The following is a 9,958-nucleotide window of genomic DNA, read 5'->3' as shown; positions in this document are numbered from 1 at the left end:
AGGAGGAGACACATCCCGGTGATGGCCGGGTATTACCCGGCCCCATAGACTTCTATAGGAGCCGGGCGGCCGGGCACCCGGCCGAAGATAGAGCATGTCCTATTTTTTGACGGCCGGTTTCCCCGGCCGTCAAAAAATCGGTCGTGTGAATAGCCCCATTAGGGGTCTATTATTCCTAATGCAGCCGGGTGCCGGCCGATTTATGAACGGCCGGCACCCGGCCGGGAAACCCTGTCGTGGGAATGAGGCCTAACGCAGCATGTGATTACGATTTTTATAAATATTATTCACTTGTATTAAATAGATTTCTACTACATGTAAACATAAAGGTTTTCTATATTTTCTTTGCTATCTTTTCTCTACCCCACATGGCCACTCTATGGTGATGCAGGTGGTGGCGCTATTTCACTGTTTACCTCCGGCAGCAGAAGGGCGAGGTGCAGCCCTGCCACACAACAACAATCCTGGTTCCGCAGTAGAATTTTCTGTTTTTTTGGTGTAAACTTTTTGCATAGATTTTCATTGTAGGATCTGTACAAAGTGGAGCTGCCAGGAGATCGGGGACTTGATGAGATGGACGCATGCAGCTCCCGTCAGGAACATACTGGTTAGGTGAGTAGTCCCACCTCATAATATCCATGAAATATGGAAATAAATAGGTTTTGGACAAATATCAAACTATCACTGCCAGGCAAAAAACTTTAAAACAGAATTTTTAATAAATATTAACTGTAAAAAAAAATAATCAAATACCAATTTAATTTTACTACAAAACACATAGCACCTCGATCAGTGGTACAAGCATCTTTGGGGTACTCCAGCGGGTAGAGTTCATAGAACAGGGTATAATACTAGTAATACTAGTTCAGTATCAGGGCAGATTCACACGAACGTTGCGTTTTTGCGCGCGCAAACAACGCAGCGTTTTGCGAGCGCAAAAACCATTTGACAGCTGCGTGTGTCATGCGTGTCTGATGCGCGGCTGCGTGATTTTCGCGCAGCCGGCATCATAGACATGAGGCTTGTCGACGCCCGTCACTGTCCAAGGTGCTGAAAGAGCTAAATCTTTCAGCACCCTCGACAGTGAATGCCGAACACAACAGCGAAAAACCTGTAAAAAAAAAAGATAAAGTTCCTACTTACCGAGAACTTCCCGGCCGTTGCCTTGGTGACGCGTCCTTGGTGACGCGTCCTTGGTGACGCGCCTCTCTTGACATCGGGCCCCACCTCCCTGGATGACGCAGCAGTCCAAGTGACCGCTGCAGCCTGTGATTGGCTGCAGCCTGTGCTTGGCCTGTGATTGGCTGGAGCTGTCACTTGAACTGAAGTGTCATCCCGGGAGGTCGGACTGCAGGAAGGAGACAGGAGTAATCGGTAAGTTAGAACTTCGTTTTTTTTTACAGGTTAATGTATTTTGGGATCGCAAGTCACTGTCCATGGTGCTGAAACAGTTTAACTCTTTCAGCACCATGGACAGTGACTATCTCCTGACGTCGCGTACCGATAATTTTTTTGCCGGGATCGGCCAAAACGAGTTTGGCCGAACCCGGTGAAGTTCGGTACGCTTGTCCGGCTTCGCTCATCGCAAAGACACTCCGTTTGGATGTTCGGAAACAGAAAAGCACGTGGTGCTTTTCGGTTTTCATTCATCCTTTTCACTGCTGTTGCGCGAATCACGCTCGTCCCACGGAAGTGCTTCCGTGTGGTGCGCGTGATTTTCACGCACCCATTGACTTCAATGGGTGCGTGATGCGCGAAATACGCAGAGTTATTGAACCTGTCGCGCTTTTTGCGCAGCAGACAAACGCTGCGCAAAAAGCACGGACTGTCTGTACTGCCCCATAGACTTGTATTGGTCCATGCGTGCCGCGTGAAAACCACACGGCCCGCACGGACCGAATACACGCTCGTGTGAATCCCCCCTCAGGGCATAATAAATGAGTATTCCCACCTCCCCTTTCTCATCCATATTAGGCTCTGTTCACATCTGCGTTGGGGTCCCGTTCTGACGTTCCGTCGGAGGTTTCCGTTAGAACGGGACCCTGAGCAGACACCGACGAAAACCAGGGGTTTCTGTTTCCATCACTATTGATTTCAATGGTGACGGAGCCGGTGCCCGTGGTTTCCGTTTGTCTCTTTTGTGCTCCGGACCCTTCGTTTTGCCGGAAGCAATAGCTTAGTCGACTACTGAAATCAATGGTGATGGAAACGGAAACCCCTGGTTTCCGTCGGTGTCAGTTTGTGTCTGCTCAGGGTCCTGTTCTGACGGAAACCTCTGACGGGAACGTCAGAACGGGACACCAATGCAGATGTGAACAGAGCCTTAGGGCATGACCAGACGTGGCGTAATTGCTCTGCAATTCCGCTGCGGATAGTCCGCAGCGGAAATCCGCAGCGTACACGTTTCTCCATTGCTTTCCACAGCTTTTTAGTTGGGTTCGTTTACACGTTGCGGACAATTCTGCGGAGCATAGGCTGTGGTGCGGAATTTGGTGTCCGCAGCATACACTGGCTGTTGCGGACGTGTAGCGGACTTGTTGCGGACTCATTGCGGAATTTCTCCATTGACTTCAATGGAGAGTGAAAATTCTGCAATGAAGTCCGCAGATGTTATGTGTGCTGCGGAGCGTACTGGTTTTACTAACATGATAGTTCTTCATTCTGGCTAAACCTATGTATCTCTAGATCTACAGCCAGACTGAGGAAGTCAATGGGGCTCCCGTAATTACGGGTGATTACGTGTGTGCACCCGTAATTACAGGAGCGTTAATAGGCGATGTCAGTAAATAGTCACTGTCCAGGGTGCTGAAAGAGTTAAACGATTGGCAGTAACTGTTTCAGCACCCTGGACAGTGACATCCGATCACAATATACATCAGCCTGTAAAAAAAATAGAAGTTCATACTTACCCATAACTCCCTGCTTCTTCCTCCAGTCCGGCCTCCCGGGATTACGTTTCAGTCCAAGTGACGGCTGCAGCCAATCACAGGCTGCAGCGGTCACATGAACTGCCGCGTCATACAGGGAGGTCGGGCTGGATGTCGAAAGAGGGACGCGTCACCAAGACAACGGCCGGGTAAGTATGAATTTCTTTTTCTTTTACTAGGGAAAGGGCTGTCCCTTCTCTGTATCCTGCACTGATAGAGAGAAGGGAAGCCCTTTCCCCCTCAATACGCAACGGCCAGTCCGCATCAATTTAATGCCCATTTTAGGCAAAGCCGCGACAGAATCTGCAACGCAGATTATGTGCGGCATTGATGCGGACAGTGTATGCAGAACTCCGCCACGTCTGGTCATGCCCTTAGACTGTCACACAGAAACCTCTGCATGTTCTTTATATCCACAATTTCTAGTTATAATCCCTCCTCATCGGGCTGCAGCGGCCAAACCGCAGGAGAAGTGGGGGGTGTGAACATAATCTTAGGCAGCCTTGGCTGGAATTACAGCTGTGATTGGATAGAGTAGGTCACATGTGGACACGAAGTCCCTGTTTACACACCAAGTTTTTTGCAGGTGGAAAAATCTGCCTCAAAATTCCTTCTGCCGCTTTTTTTACGCATTTTTCGACCACGGCCATTGAGCACCGCAGGCAAAAATGCTGCGAAAACCATTTTCTTTGCCTCCCATTGATGGCAATGGGAGGTCAGAGACGGAAACGCTTGAAGAAAGGGCTTGACGCTGCTTTTTCCTGTGAGTGTTTTTTTTCTCGTGGGAAAAGCGCCTCTGCATCCCATTGAAATCAATAAGATTAGTTTTCGGACGTTTTTTGGTGCGGTTTTCGATGCGTTTTCTACTTAAAAAAACGCTCCAAAAAAACTCTGTGTGAACTAGGCCTAATATTTCTCCATATATTACATGTGGCTTTTGCAGCATATTTGGCTGTGCATCCTTTGCATTACAATCTACTGCAGATTGTTACTGCTGCAAGTTTATGCAGTTTTCTAGAACCCTATTCACATTCATACTTTATGTGTCAATTTGACCATGGAAATCTGCAATAAATATGTAACATGTGAACATAGACTTAGGGGCTACACGTGATGTTTCAGGCTACATTTACACACTGCAACCAGGTTACATCACACTTGTCTTCTCTCCCAGATTGTCCTGGAGACTTCCAAACTAGGGAAGATCTTACATGATGTAGCTGCATAAAGGAAGGCACTCTGCTGGGACTATTTGTGAGGGGGAACTCTGCTTGTAGTGGTTATTGGGGGCAGTCTGCTGGCACTAATTATTGGAGGCACTTTGCTGGCAATATGGTTTATTGAGGGGGTCTCTGCTGGTAGTGTTGTTTATGAGGGGGCAGTATACTGGCACTGTTTAAGGGACAATACTCTGCTGGCACTGTATGGGGGCACTCTGCTTAGTCTAATGATGGGGTCGCTCGCTGATAACTGAGGCTTCTTAGCTGTCCTTATGGGTGGGGTTTACATAGGAAAGAAATTCTCAAACCACATCTCAAATCTCCCTGTAGTTGATTCTAAAAACAGACAAGTATGGCTCAGAAAAACGGCTGCAAACAAATAACCATTGATGTGAATGGAAATGAACAAAATCTTTTTTGCTTTCTGCGATTATTATTTACATGTTTTATAAGACATGTTACATCTCGTGTTATACACAGCAGGAGGCAACAGCACACGTCTTATCACACAGGAAGAGGAAATACATCAGAAAGGGAAACGGGAAGAGGAAGAGCAGCCATGTCATACAGGAAATACAGGGAAGTGACATCATCACAGGAGGTAACGTATATCCTGTGTGCGGGGACCCCAGAAATATGATGAGACTGACGTATCAGGGCTGATACATAGTAATGTTATGTTAATGTTATGTTATTATATATCATTACGTGTGTGTTTAGGCTGTGCTTATATATGTTAGTAGGCCGGACCAGAAGGATCGCGTGTTCTGTATACAAGCTCCAGATAAGAAGAACATGGATCAGCACAACAACACCAGCGCTCCTGGGACTGCGCTCCAACCACACAGCATTTCATCCGGAGGATTGACTGTTCCGTAGTCCAAAACGTCACTTCTCGGGTTCTATTCCTACAATGGAGGAAAAAGTCAATGACATATTTTCAGTAATTATTGTTACAATATCTCCATTAAGGAAATCTCATGTATGGAATATTTTTTTGTATCACCTTAACTTCTGGTTACACCTGAAATTCCCTATAAGGGTATTTAGATATCATAGAGGAGGGTATCACACTGGAGACCCTCTCTATGACCCAAATGGAAGCTCTGCGCCACCTCTGTCCAGAGGCTGTGTGTGGTATTGCAGCTTTTCTGTATTGAAATGTATAGGGCTAAGCTGTCCACACATCGCACATCACCTGTGGACAGGTGTGTCTCTGTTTTTGGAAGACATCAGCTCTATTTTTCAAATTATGTACAACCCCTTTAATTACATAATCTCTTTAGAGGGTTTTCTCCATCTCAGACGTTTATGTGATATCCACCTATGCACATGCACGCAGCTCTCTCCGTTCTGTACTATGGGAGTTACACAAATAGTTCAACAGCGCTCAGCTGTTTCCGAAACTTCCATAGAACAGAATAGAGAGAGGGACGTGCGAGGCCTTTCCCAAGTCATTCTCCACCTGGAATCAGCAGCCATTAGACGGGACAGGGATCTGGGAACAAAGCAGGACAGGGTCAGGGAGAGACCTCCGTTTTCCACATAGGTGTGAGTCCCAGAGAAATAGTAAGATGGGAGTACCCCTTTAAATAAAACTTCTTGGTGATGATCCATTTTCTTAAGGTGTTTAATTAAACTATGGACAGTGGGGTCGAAGAACCGACACCCAAAATATCTATACTGGAGTGACATGCCTGTTACTAACGCTGTATACAAGCTCCCCACGTATAACAGACAGGGCCCTCACTGAGACTTTGTAGAGGCTCCTAGAGACAAATATATATTGATGTACAGACATTTTCCCCTCCGTTATTGTGCAGCACGACCTCCCCACATATAACAGGCAGGACCCTCACTGACCCCCTGGACAGACACATAGGCCTGAATATATTTATATCTTTATATTTTCCATTATTCACCTGCAGGAAATGTTATTTTTAGAAATGGGGAGAAATACTTGGAATTGTGTTTTTTTAGTTTCTGATGTTATTTTTGTTACTTCTCAGGTATAAGGAGAAAAGTATCCGGCACATACAAGATGAGACGTGGATGAAGATGTGCGGAGGACTGTACCCCCCCGGGAAAGAGCGGGCTGTCACTGGTATTACCATGGGGCAGATTTACTAAGGCCTCATGCACACGACCGTAGTGAGGTGCATTGACCGTGACTTGCGGCTCGTACGTCCGCGGAGTGTCACCCACGGCCGCCCTCAAATCGCGGGCCGTGCATATGACCGTGTGCATTATTTTCTATGAGCCTGTACCGCAAAACACGACCGTAATAAGACATGCCCGTTGTTTTTGCGGTCCAGGTTCCTGGGCAATGCATGGACCGTGGAAACCAAGGTCGTATGCATGGGCCCATTGAAATGAATGGGGCCGCAATTCACCTGCAGATTTGCGGGTGAATTGCGGCCGCAAAAATAAGTTAGTGTGCATGGGGCCTAAAACTATCTGAGTTTTACACAGTGTAAACTGATACAAGGAAGTCAGAAATTGCGCCAAATTTATCACAGTGGTGCACGATGTATGATAGATTTTGCTAGACATGTTAGACACTTTTCTCTTCCTTATACCACCTCTTGGTTGGCTTAGTTTAAGACACGCCCCTTTATTCTAGGCCACGCCCCTTGTCAAGCACGCCGCAAAATGTGTCTAAAACAATTAATAAATATGGCGCACAACATGTACGCCATAATTCTGGCTCAATTTGAATAGTAAATCTGTCCTACTATAAATGTAATATAAATTTGGGGTTAGTATTCAGGGCATATTCCCTATTTAAAGAATTGATCAGAGTCGGGAATCCTTCAGCTTAGTCCATTCTCTCTACTATCAGTCAGTACAGGGAGTAGTAGTACATATAAAACATTACATTGTCACCATGTCAGCTTTATTCTGCCTGCACTGACAGCACAAAGTCTTCATGGTGACTGCAGGACTGGAAGTCAAGGACCACCTCTATGATGTCCGCGGGACCTAATAGGGATATGGCTCTTTTTCCATTTATTTGTTGTTATACTGTAATGAGAATATTATTTACATGCAGTATTTATTGCTAGGGGTATTTTTTTTTTTCTGAAAATTCTATAAAGAGCAAGTGGTGTAGGATTGGTTCAGACTGGTGACATCAAGAATCAAATGTGACCTCAAGAATTTGTCAATGAGCTGATAATCCCGGTGCCAATTCTGGCTGCAAGTAATATATAAAGGGGCACACCTACCTCAAGTACTGGCACAGTATAAGGTCATCAGGGTGACTGCAGGACTGGAATTAACGCTCTTTTATGAAAAGTGTGTTTTGCAATGTTCAGCACATGGCAGCTTTGTGTATATAGTAGTATATAGACCCTACTGCACTGATTCTTCATACTATACCCTAATAGAGCATAGTTGACAATATTTGGAATTTCTTTCTAGGGACACTTCGGTTTCAGATGGATTGAGACAGGACTTGACAGGGCCTACCTTTGACAGAACGTGGTTCATTGGGCATGGCTTGTCATGGGGCAGGGTTAGTGAGAATACACTTTGTGTACCAGATATTCCCTGTATTCTATCCTCACTATAAAAACATTGCAGTAAGGACAGTATAGAGGGAGGGTATCGCCTGCAGAAGTGATCTAAGTAAGTATGGCACGTGACCACTGTGGCCAGTGATTGACTAGTTCGATCATGTGCCGATACGGGACATCACTGGTCCAGCCTATGTAAACAGGCCGGCAGGGGATTGTGAACCGCCGGCACTGGAGCCGCAGAGAATTAGAAGGTGGGTATTTGCTAAATGGTGCAATTTTCAGTTTGAATTACAATTTTTATAAAGCCTGGAAAACCCCTTTAATAACAAACCCTAAAATGTATTCAGACCCCGGACAAATCCCCTTTATGTACTTCCCGCTCCTTCAGCAGCTCTGGGTCCCATTCGGCTCCGGACCCCACCTCTGCTGGCTGAGCCAGGAGCTGTTAGTGATATTGGCCTTTACATATTGGAGTAATCCAATAGATAACAGCCAATTTTTTAAATAAAATCCTGCGCTGTAGTTTGGGTGGGCACTGCGCCTTTGATTGCATGACAAATTTTTCTTGGAGTTCCCCTTTAAAAATTGGTAAGCGGCGGGTAACACAAATACTTCACACGTGGACAGTAAAGTAAAACCCATTTTATTTTGACTGTATTTCTGGACCGGACTGGTCCGGGACTAAACTTGACTGGTCCCTTCGTCAGGTTAAGATCAGATAAAGGGACAAGTCGTGCCAGAAACGCCTATTTAAATAAAATTCTACCATCGCTTGGCGCCCTATCTGTCCCCGTTTTGAAACCTTTGTGTTAACCGCGTCTTGGTTGAGCAGATTTACTTGTGAATTTTGTATCTTAGTTGAACATAGAACGCACTATCTACCTACCTGGCAGACAAAGGGTCTTGGTATGGGTCACGGGGAATATCTTCAAGAGAGCAACACTTCACTAGGACATTTTATTTATTCTTGTTTCAGAACTGAAGGGAATGTACCGTACAACATCAGCAGGAGGAAGCCCTGGTGTCGAGAACGTCAGCCATGGAAAGGGATGTGCCAGATCAAGGTCTCTACGCTAAAGAGGCAGCAGATATGAACCACTAATGTCCATCTAAGAATGCCGGAACGTCATCCGTCCACACCTCCTCCTTCCCATTCCCCACTGTCCAGAAGGGGTTTTTAAGATCCATCCAATTAAAAGACAACTGTCCAGAAGTCTTTGAAAATGAAGCCTTGTCCATGATTCGCAGGGCTGCGGTGAAGTACAATGGGTTTGGGTGTTTAATGGCAAGTCTCTTCAGATGCCCGGCAATGGACTTCCTCCTCTCGTCCTGTTTGGTAGGGTCTCTGCACTCCCTTTCCTGTAGAACAGCTGCCTCTACAGATTCCCAAGGCCATCCATATTTTTTTCCTGTCTGGCTGATAGCAACACGTCAATAAAAACATACCTCAATGTATTTATTGTATTTCTAATAAAAATGGATAGACAAATACATAAAAATAATTTGTTTTAATTCCAAAGAACTTTCATAAAATCTATATTATACCTGTGTAATCAATTGTGGACATGGTCACTGATTCATTGAAGTCCAGCAAAGAAATCCCCCAGCCTGAGACATACTGTACTCCGTGTCAGAAGAACAAGAAGCTACAAAAAGAGAGACAACTGCATCCAGTCGATGTTCTTATCAACAAAGAGGTTTAAAAGGTGAGAAGACTAATTGACATTTTTTTTTCAAGGTATTACTCTAGGGAGCGCTCCTGTTATCATCTTTGTCTCACACTGTATTTTCCTAAGGTACTGTATACATTTCACTCATTAATGCCGACCTAGCCAAGTGAGCACACAACAAACTAAGCCTGCGCACCCAAATAGAGTACCAACCATCTACACATCATTACAATAAAGGAGTTTTGCCTTTGCACAGCGCTCCAAGGGGAGCACAATACAACTTCAATACTGCAAATACCTAACCTGAACGTCACATCTGCACCTTCCTCTTCTCTTTTGAAGATGTTAGTGTACAGAGTAGTAGGGGAATTGACCAGACATGATGTGCTGCCTCGTGGACTGTCCTATATTTCCAGAGCGAAGGAAAGATAGGTGGTCTGTCCAGTTCTAGACTTCATCCCTAACATCTGACACAGACCAAAATAAGTATTCGGCACTCAAAGCCAAAGTTTTAAGAAATCTCAAGTGCGCCAACTACAGCAGTCAGCCGCCATTCGGAACGAAGCGCCAACTATTGGATGTACCAGCAACCAGAACGGCACAGTGCCTGATGAAGGTCA

At 45.4% G+C, this 9,958-nt stretch overlaps 1 long non-coding RNA gene across 2 annotated transcripts; it reads left to right on the top strand.

Annotated features, from left to right (window-relative positions):
- Positions 1 to 223: 223 nt before the first annotated feature.
- LOC142699064 (uncharacterized) lies at positions 224 to 9,149 on the top strand. 2 transcript variants are annotated; one of them, XR_012865961.1, is made up of 5 exons: positions 224 to 612; positions 4,628 to 4,748; positions 4,888 to 5,090; positions 6,157 to 6,251; positions 8,645 to 9,149. It is a non-coding gene; the product is annotated as an uncharacterized LOC142699064 (long non-coding RNA). The 2 variants fall into 2 exon arrangements; XR_012865960.1 differs by lacking the exon at positions 224 to 612 and having other exon boundaries at positions 3,779 to 4,748.
- Positions 9,150 to 9,958: the final 809 nt, after the last annotated feature.

Source organism: Rhinoderma darwinii, unplaced genomic scaffold, assembly GCF_050947455.1.
Source record: "Rhinoderma darwinii isolate aRhiDar2 unplaced genomic scaffold, aRhiDar2.hap1 Scaffold_122, whole genome shotgun sequence".
Classification (NCBI taxonomy): domain Eukaryota; kingdom Metazoa; phylum Chordata; class Amphibia; order Anura; family Rhinodermatidae; genus Rhinoderma; species Rhinoderma darwinii.
Note: the sequence above shows the minus strand (reverse complement) of the source record. Positions and strands in the feature narration are given on the sequence as shown.